This window comes from Rhinopithecus bieti, unplaced genomic scaffold (assembly GCF_001698545.2).
Source record: "Rhinopithecus bieti isolate Rb0 unplaced genomic scaffold, ASM169854v2 scaffold_1060, whole genome shotgun sequence".
Lineage (NCBI taxonomy): Eukaryota > Metazoa > Chordata > Mammalia > Primates > Cercopithecidae > Rhinopithecus > Rhinopithecus bieti.
In genome coordinates this window covers 1,532,084-1,542,238 of record NW_016803381.1, presented here as the reverse complement: position 1 = coordinate 1,542,238, position 10,155 = coordinate 1,532,084, and positions in this window count along the sequence as shown.

Sequence of the window (10,155 nt, the reverse complement as noted above, 5' to 3'; positions counted from 1 at the left end):
ATTTTTGTCTTCATTTTTAAGGTTAGTTTTACTGAACATAGAATTCTTGGTTGTCAGTCTTTCCCTTCTGTACTTGGAATATGATATCTCATTGCCTTCTGGCCCCATGATTTTTGTTAAGAAATCAGCTGTTATTGTTACTGATACTCCCTTGTAGACAAAGACTCCTGTCTCTCTTGTTGCCTTCAAGTTTCTCTCATACTTTTTAGCTTTTAATATTTTGATTATGGTATGCCTAGGTGTAGATCCTATAATGGTTTTTATCAAAAATATTTGCCACCATTTCTTCAAATAGTCTGTCACATTCTGTCCTCGGGAACACTTGTTCTGTGTTTGTTGGTATGCAGATGGTGTTTCACAGTACTTTGTGGCTCAGTCTACATTTCTTCACTTCTTCTTTTTCTTCCTCAGTTGATCAATCATTAACTTTGACAATTCTTTCTTCTTCCAGGTGAGAATTACTATTTAGCTCTTTAGGTGACTATTTTATTTCAGTAATTTTAATTTTCTAATCCAGAATATATGTTTAGTTATTTTAAATAATAATTACTGAAGAGGGTGTAAAACAAGATGACCAAATAAACGCCTTCACTAATTGTCCTTTCTGCAGGACAGAAAATTGAAAACTACCCACACACAAAATGCACTTTCATGAGAACCAAAATCCAGTCAGCAATCACAGTACCTGGTTTTAACTTTATATTTTTGGAAGAGGCACTTAAGGGTGTAGGAAAGAGTCTAAAATAGCCACCACCACTCCTATTCCATTTTCTAGCAGTGGCTGTGTGGAACTGAGAGAAAATTTTTGTGCTCGAGGAGGAGCACGGTGGTTGTGAGATTCTGCATTGGAACTCATTGTTGCCCTGTCACAGTGGAAAGCAACACCAAATAGAACCTCTTCAGTACCCAAGAAGGGAGCATGTAGGCCAGCCCAAGCAAAAGGGAATCATGATCCCAGCAGTCAGAACCTGAGTTCTGGCAAGCAGTACCACGATTAGCTAAAGTACAATGAGGTCAATCAAGACCATTCTGGCTAACACAGTGAAATCCCATCTCTAATAAAAAGTCAAAAAAAAAAATTAGCCTGGCATAGTGGTGGGCACCTGTAGTCCCAGCTACTGGGAAGGCTGAGGCAGGAGAATGGCATGAACCTGAAAGGCGGAGCTTGCAGTGAGCTGAGATCGGGCCACTGCACTCCAGCCTGGGAGACAAAGCGAGACTCCTTACCCCCAACAACAACAACAAAAAAGTACAATGAGATCTTAAATAAACTTGAAATGCAGGCTAGGCCAAAATTGCTGCAATTTCTGGGTAATTCCTGGTGCTCTGGGCATCTCAGAGCCCATGGACATGGAGGCAAAAGACCCAGTGAGACATCATCCAGGGTAACCAAGGAAGTGTTTATGCCACCCCTCCCCTAAATGCAAGCAGTGCAGCTCATACTTCTGTGGGAGAGTCCTTCCCTCCACTTGAGGAGAGGAGAGGGAAGAATAAAGAGAACTTAGTTTCGTAACTTGAATACCAGCTCAGACACAGTAGGAAAGGGCACCAGGCAGAGTCCTGAGGCCTTCATCCCAGGCCCTAGCTTACAGATGACATTTCTACACATACCTGTTCTTATTTCTAGAAATAAGACTACTGGCCAAAACATAACCCATGCCTTAAAGGGAAGGACCCAGTCCTGGCAGGATTTATCACCTGCTGATTAGAGAGCCCCTGGACACTGAATAATCGGCAGCAGTACTAGGTAGTACTCATCTTGGGCCTTGGGTTAGAGTCAGAGATTCAGGTATGACCCACTATATTTCCAGCAGTGGTGCCTACAGGAGAGTCCTTCTGTCTGAAAGAAAGGAGAGGTAAGAATAGAGGGACTTTGTCTTATAGTTTAGGTACCAGCTTGGTCACAGCGAGGTAGAAATCAAAGCAGGTTTTTGAGGTCTCCAGTTCCAGGCTGTGAATCTTGAAGGGCATTTCTGGACCTGCCCTGGGTGAGAGGAAAGTCCACTGCCCTGAATTGAGGATCTCAGGCCTGACAGTATTCACCATAACCTGACTGAAGAGCCCTTGGACCTTGAATAAACATTGATGATAGCCAGGAAGTACTCACTACAGGCTAGGGCAGTTGTGGCCATGGGGAGAAATTTCTTTGCTAATGGAAAGGAGAGGCAAGAGGGTGAAGGATTTTTTCATGTGGCTTGGGTACCATCTCAGCTACAGTAGACTTAAAAACATGCATTGACATACTGAAGAACTCATCAAGGTCTCTTACCACCAGAACTGATCAAATAGAAGAAAGAATTAGTAAGCTTGAAGAAGGCTATTTGAAAATACGCAGTCAGAGATCCAGAAAACCTTCAAGATCTAGAATATAGCTTTAAAATGGCAAATCTGAGAGTTATTTGCCTTAGAAAGGAAGCAGAGAGTGGTAGAAAGTTTATTCAATTACAAGAAGGTTAAAGAACACCAAGCAGATTTAAACCAAATAAGACTACTGAAAGATATTTAGCAATCAACTCCCACAGATCAAGTATAAAAAAGTATCCTAAAAGCAGCAAGCTAAAAGAATCAAATAATATGCAATGACTCTCCATTATATCTGGTAGCATACTTTTCAGTAAAAATCTCACAGGTCAGGAAAGAGTGGCAAATGCTGAAGGAAAAAAAAATACCTTAGAATAGTATATCCAGAGAGAATATCCTTTAAACATGAAGGAGAAATAAAACTTTCCCAGACGAACAAAAGCAGAGAAATTTATCAAACCCAGACATGTCTACAAGAAATGCTAAAGAAAGTTCTTCAATACAAAAGAAAAGAATGTTATTGAGCAACAAGAAAATAAGAAATCATCTGAAGGTACAAAAGTCATGTGTAATAATAAGTACACAGAAAAACAGCTTACAACAGTAATTGTGATATGTAACTACTCATATCTTGAGTGCAAATACTAAAAGATGAATTGATTGAAAATATACAACAATTTTTCATGACATAGTACAATAAGATAAATAACATCAAACAAAGTTAAAAAGTAGAGGGACAAAGTTTGTGTAGAGTTGTTATTAGTTTTCTCATTGCTTGTTAGTTTGTGATGCAGTGTCAAGTCATCATTAGATTAAAATTATGGTTTATGAGATATTATTTGTAAGCCTCATGGTTACCTCAATCAAAAAACATATGGTACACAAAAATAATAATCAAGAAGTTATAATATATTAAAAGTTAAAGTAATCTACTCTAAAAGGAAGACAAGAAAGAAGGAAACAAGCAAGAGAAGACCATAATACAACTGGGAAACAAATAACAAAATAGCAGGACTAAGTCCTTCCTTATGAATAATAGCATTGAATGGAAATGGACTAAATTCTCCAATCAAAAGACATATAGTGGCTGAATGGATAAAAAATCCACGTCCAATGATCTCTTGACTACAAGAAACACACTTCACTTATAAAGACACAGGAAGACTGAAAAAAAAAATGAAAAAAGATATTTTATGCAAATGGAAACCAAAAGGAGAAGGAGTCACTATATATACATAAGACAAAATAAGTTTCCAGAAAATAAAACTATAAAAATAGATTTTAAAAGTGTTTTATATAACGACAAAGGAATCAATTCAGTATGAGGGTATAACAATTGTACTTATATGTGACCCTACACTGGAGCATCAAGATATATAAAGCAAATATTATTAGAGCTATGGAGAAAGATAGCCCCTAATAAAATAATAGCTGGAGATTTCAACATTCCACTTACAGCATTGAATAGATCATCCAGACAGAAAATCGACAAAGGAACATCAGACTTAACGTGTACTGGAGACCAAATGGACCTAAAAGATATTTACAGAACATTTCATCCAATACACATTCTTCTCCTCAGTACATGAATCTTTCTCAAAGATAGACCATACCTTAACTCAAAAATGATTCTCACAAAATTCAAAGAAATTCAAATAATATCAGATATGTTCTCTGACCACAATAGAAAAAAACTAGAAATCAATATCAACAGGAATTTTGGAGACTATAGAAACACATGAAAATATAACAATATCCACATGAATGACCCATGAGTCAATGCAGAAATTTAGAAGTAAATTGAAAAATTTCTTGACACAAATTATTATGGAAAACAATATACCAAAACCTATAAAATACACTGAAAGCACTACTAAGAGGAAAGTTTATAGGTATAAATCTATATCACAGAAGTAGAAAAATATGAAATAAACAACCGAATCATTCACCTAAACAGCTAGAAAAGCAAGAGAAAATGAAACCCAAAATGAGCAGAAGAAAAGAAATAATAAAGATGAGAACAGAAATAAATGAAATTGAAACAAACAAAAAAAGAAATTAATGAAATGAAAAGTTGGTTTTTTGAAAGATAAATAATATTGACAAACTAGCCAGACTAAGAAAAAAAGAGAGAAGGTCCATATGCATAAAATCAGAGATGAAAAAGAGAGGTTACAACTGATCCCTCAGTAATTCAAAGGAACATTAAAAGCTACTATGAGCAACTATATGCCAGTAAATTGAAAAACATAGAAGAAATGTATAAATTCCTAGACAAATACAACCTAGATTGAACCATGAAGAAATGCAAAACTTGAACACACCAATAACAAGTAATGATATAAAAGTCCTAGTAAAAAAATGTCCCTCACAAAGAAAAGCCCAGGACTTGAAGGCTTCACTGCTGAATTTTACCAAACATTTAAAAAACAACTGATACCAATCCTGCTCAAACTGTTCTGAAAAATAAAGGAGAAGAGAATACTTCCAGACTAATTCTATGAGGCCAGTAGTACCCTGATAACAAAATCAGACAAAGAATCATCAAAAAAATGAATAAACAAATAAATAAAAAGGGAAACTACAGGCCAATATCCATGACAAATATTGATGTAAAACTCCTCAAGAAAACACTAGCTAACTGAATTCAAAACCACATTCAAAAAATCCTTCATTATGACCAAGTGGGATTTATCCCTGGGATGCAAGGATAGTTCAATTTATGCAAATCAGTCAATGGATACATATATCAACAGAATAAAGGACAAAAACCATATATGATCATTTTAATTGATACTGAAAATCATTTGAAATAATTCAACAGTGCTTCATGAAAAAAATCCTAAAAAAAAAAAAAAAAAAAAAAAACTAGCTATAGAAGGAGCATACTTCAATACAATAAAAGCCATATGTGACGGACCCACAGATAGTATCATACTGAATGGGGAAAAAAATTAAAGACTTTTCTTTAAGATCTGGAACATGACAAGCATGAGCACTTTCACCACTGTTATTCAACATAGTACTGGAAATCCTAGCTACAACAATCAGACAAGAGAACAAATAAAGTGCCTCCCAATTAGAAAAAAGTCAATTTATGCTTTTCTGCAGATTATGTGATCTTATATTTGGAAAAATCTAAAGATTCACCAAAAAATCTACTAGAACTGATAAACAAATTCAGTAAAGTTTCAGTATACAAAATCAATGTAAAAAAAATCGATACTATTTATATGTCCCTACAGCAAACAATCTGAAAAAGAAATAAAGAAAGTGATCCCATTAAAAGTAGCTACAAGTGAAATTAAATAACTAGGAATCAACCAAAAAATGGTGAAAGATGTCCACAGTGAAGAGTATAAAACATTGATGCAGCCAGGTGGGTGACTCATACCTGTAACACCAGCACTTTGGGAGGCTGAGATGGGCAAGTCACTTGAGGCCAGGAGTTCAAGACCAGACTGGTAAATATGGTGAAACCCCATCTTTATTTAAAAAAAAAGTAGCTGCTTGCAGTGGCACATGCCTGTAATTTCAGCTATTTAAGAACCTGAGACATGAGAATAATTTACATCTTGGAGACAGAGGTCGCAGTGACCTGAGTCTGCCACTGCACTCCAGCCCAGGTGATACAGAGAGACGATGTCTCAAAAAAAAGAAAAGAAAAGAAAAAAAAAAAGAAAGAAAGAAAAAAATTGATGTAAGAAATTGAAGAGGACACATAAAAATGGCAGGATATTCCATTTTCATGAATTGAAAGAATCAATATTGTTAAAATGTCCATACTACACAAAACAATATACAGGTTCAATGCAATTCCTATTAAAATACCAATGACATTCTTCACATAAACAGAAAAAAAAAATCCTAAAACTTATATGGAACGACAAAAGTTCCCAAATAGCCAAAGCCATCCTAAGCAAAAAGAACCAAACTGGAGAAGTCACATTACCTGACATCAAATTATACAACAGAACTATAGTAACCAAACCAGCACTGTACTGGCATTAAAAAGACACATGGACCAGTGGAACAGAATAGAGAACTCAGAAACAAATCTATACCCCTACAGTGAACTTATTTTTGACATTGGTGCCAAGATCCTACATTGGGGAAAGGACAGTCTCTTTAATAAATCATGCTGAGAAACCTGGGTATCTATAAGCAGAATAAAATTAGACTCCTGTCTCTTGCCATACACAAATTTAAATCAAAATGAATTCAAGATTTAAATCTAAGACCTCATACTATAAAACTTCTACAGTAAAACACTGGAGAAACTCTCTAGGCTATTGAACTGGGCAAGGTTTCTTGAGCAATACCCCACAGTCACAGGTAATCAAAGCAAAAATAGCCACATGGGTTCATATCAAGTTAAAGAGCTTCTGCATGGCAAAGGAAACAATCAACAAAGTGAAAACACAGCCCACAAAATGGGAGAAAATATTTCCCAACTGTCCATCTGACAAGGTATTAATAAACAGAATATATAAGAAACTGAAAAGAATCCATAGAAAAAATATAATAATATAATAATCTAAAATGGAAAAAAAAGATTTGAGCAGACATGTCTCAAAAGAAGACCTATGGCCGGGCGCGGTGGCTCAAGCCTGTAATCCCAGCACTTTGGGAGGCCGAGACGGGTGGATCACGAGGTCAGGAGATCGAGACCATCCTGGCCAATACGGTGAAACCCCGTCTCTACTAAAAAATACAAAAAAAAAACTAGCCGGGCGAGGTGGCGGGCGCCTGTAGTCCCAGCTACTTGGGAGCCTGAGGCAGGAGAATGGCGTGAACCCAGGAGGCGGAGCTTGCAGTGAGCTGAGATGTGGCCCTTGCTCTCCAGCCTGGGCGACAGAGCGAGACTCTGTCTCAAAAAAAAAAAAAAAAAAAAAAAAAAAAAAAAAAAAAAAAAGAAGACCTATACATGGAAAATAAGCATAAGAAAAGGTGTTCAATATCATTGATCATCAGAGAATGCAACTGAAAATTGCAATGAAACATGACTTCACCCCAGTTAAAATGGTTTATATCCAAAAATCAGGCAATAACAAATGCTGGTGAGGATGTAAAGGAAAGAAAACTCCCGTACACTGTTGTGGGGGTGGGGGGTGTAAATTAGTACAATCACTAAGGAGAGCCATTTTGAGGTTCTTCAAAAAGTTAAAAATAGAATTTCCATATGATCCAGCAATCTCACTGCTAGATATATACCCAAAAGAAAGAAAAACAGTATATTTTAGAGATATCTGCATTCCCATGTTTATTGAAACACTATTCATAATAGCCCAGATTTGGAGGTAACCTAAGATTTCATTCACAGATGAGTGGATAAAGAAAATGTAGTACGTCTACACAATAAAGTACTGTTCAGCCATAAAAAAAAAGAATATGATCCTCTCATTTGCAAAAACTTGGATGGAACTGGAGTCATTATATTACGTGAAATAATCCAGGCACAGAAAGACACACATTATTAGTTCTCACTCACTTGTGGGAGCCACATTTTAAACAATAGAAGTCATAGAGGTAGAAAGTAGAATGATGGTTACCATGGGCTGGGAAGAGAGGTAAGGGGAGGGGTAAGTGGGGATGATCAGTATATACAAAAATATTAAATAGAAAAAATAAGACATTGCATATCATAGCACAACAGGGTGACTACAGTCAATGATAATTTATTGTACATTTAAACATAAAGAAAAAAGTATAATTGGATTGTTTGTAACAAAAGGTAAGGATAAATGCTAGAGGTGTTGTATGCCCCATTTACCCTGATGTGATTGTTATACATTGTATGCCTGTATCAAAGCATCTCATGTATCTTCTAAATATATACACCTACTATGTACCCCCACAAATTGAAAATTAAAAAATATTTTGTCTTTCCTAATAGTCTGCATTTAGTGAGACATTGCTTACAAACCTCGTTGTTTAGATGTGCTTTCCTTTATTTCTTTGAAGCTATTTAAAAGAGTTGGTTTTAAATCTTTATCTAGTAAGTTCAGTATATAGACATCTCAGAAATAGTTTGCATTCACTGATTTTTTCCTAAATATGAGTCATATTTTGGTTTCTTTGTTTCATCAACCTTTTTTTTTTTTTTCAAAAATTGGATATGTTGAATAATATAGTGTTGCTACTCCAGAAATCAGGTTTCTCACTCCCCGTTACTTAAGTGTTGTTTCTGTTCTCTGCTCCTGCCCCTGCTCAATTTTGCTTACTGACTGTCTTAAACAATTTGTGTAAAGCTTATATGGTTTACCATGCATGGCTTTGAAGTCTGTGCTTGTTTGGACTAGTGGTCACGTAGTGATCATACAGCTATTTTTCTCAAATGAAAGGAATCAATATGCCTCCCAGTCTTTTCCTAGGGTTTCTATGTGCATGTTGGATCACACCATGAAGTTCTGAAATACATTTTAAAACTCTGTCTCAGCTTTTATTTCTTGCCTGTGGAGAGGTTCAAGATCACTGAGGTAAGAGCTTAAGGACTACTCTGGTTATTTCTGGGCACTCACAGAAATTCTAGTCTTCTGGTATCCCAGAAATATGTTGAAGGTTTTCAAAGCCTCAGATGAACAAGGAACATGTAATTCCCCAAATTTTCCTTTTAATTTTCTGGTTAGCTTGTTTGCCTGAACTGTTACTGCCACCTCAGGCAGTTGTTATGTTAAACAATTGCTGCTGATTGTTTTCAACAAATTCTCCTCGAGAAAAGTCTGCTCACAATAATGAGCTCTGAGTCAGTTTGAATCGAGAAAGGCCCTGTGAATGGGGTGTTTGCAGGTATCTATCACATAGTGATATAAAAACATATTTTTGGCAAAGAGTTCCAAAGATGTTTTCCTCCTCCTCTGGATGTTAGCCTACTAGTTTTCACCATGATTGTAGAAGGGCTTTCAAGATTTCCATAAGGTTGGAAAAGGGAATGCAAACAAGACAAGTAAAAATACCACAAAGCTCACTATTCTCACTGAGATTTAGATGCTTTTCTTGAATAAATGCACCTTGGGTTTTTGCAAACTATGGCTCATTTCTAGAGCTCTAAATAGGTTGATTTTGACCATTTTCAACAAGGTTATCATTTCTTTTATAGACAAAAGATTTTGGAAGTCCTTATTCTGCCATTTACATCACTAAAAAAATACTTTTTTTCCCTATTGTTAACTATAGTTGTCCTATTGTGCTATTGAACACTAGTATCATATTCCTTACATCTAACAGTATTTTTTTATTTATTAACCTTTACTCCCCCTTCCCTACCACATTTCCCTTCACCTGGTAACCATGATTCTACTCTCTATCTTCATGAATGCAATTTTTTTTAGCTTCTACTTATAAGTGAGAATATGCAATATTTTTATTTATGTATCTGGCTTATTTCACCAAACATAATGTCCTTCAGTTCCACCCATATTGCTGTAAATGACAAGATTTCATTCATTTTTATAACGAATATTTTGTTGTGTAGAAACTACTTTTTAAAACAATTTAGTACTAACTTTAACTCAGGAATCTATAGTATGAAAACATGTAATCCTACTTTCAGTTAGATGTTCTTGAGAATATCTAGTATATGTCTACCACAAGGCATCTACAAGAATGTTTCTGATAGCATTGTTCAAAGCATAAAATGTATTTTAATGATATAAGTATATATCAATAATGGAATAGACACATTCATTTTGGTATACTAAAGCATTGCGGTGCTGTTCAGAAATTTTAAAAAAGGCAACTTCAGTCATCAAACATATAATTTTAAATGTAAAAAATCACAGAAGAATATTTATATTATATCTATATTTTAAAAACAAAAAGTAAATATTTTAAAATAATGATAAATAAATAGTA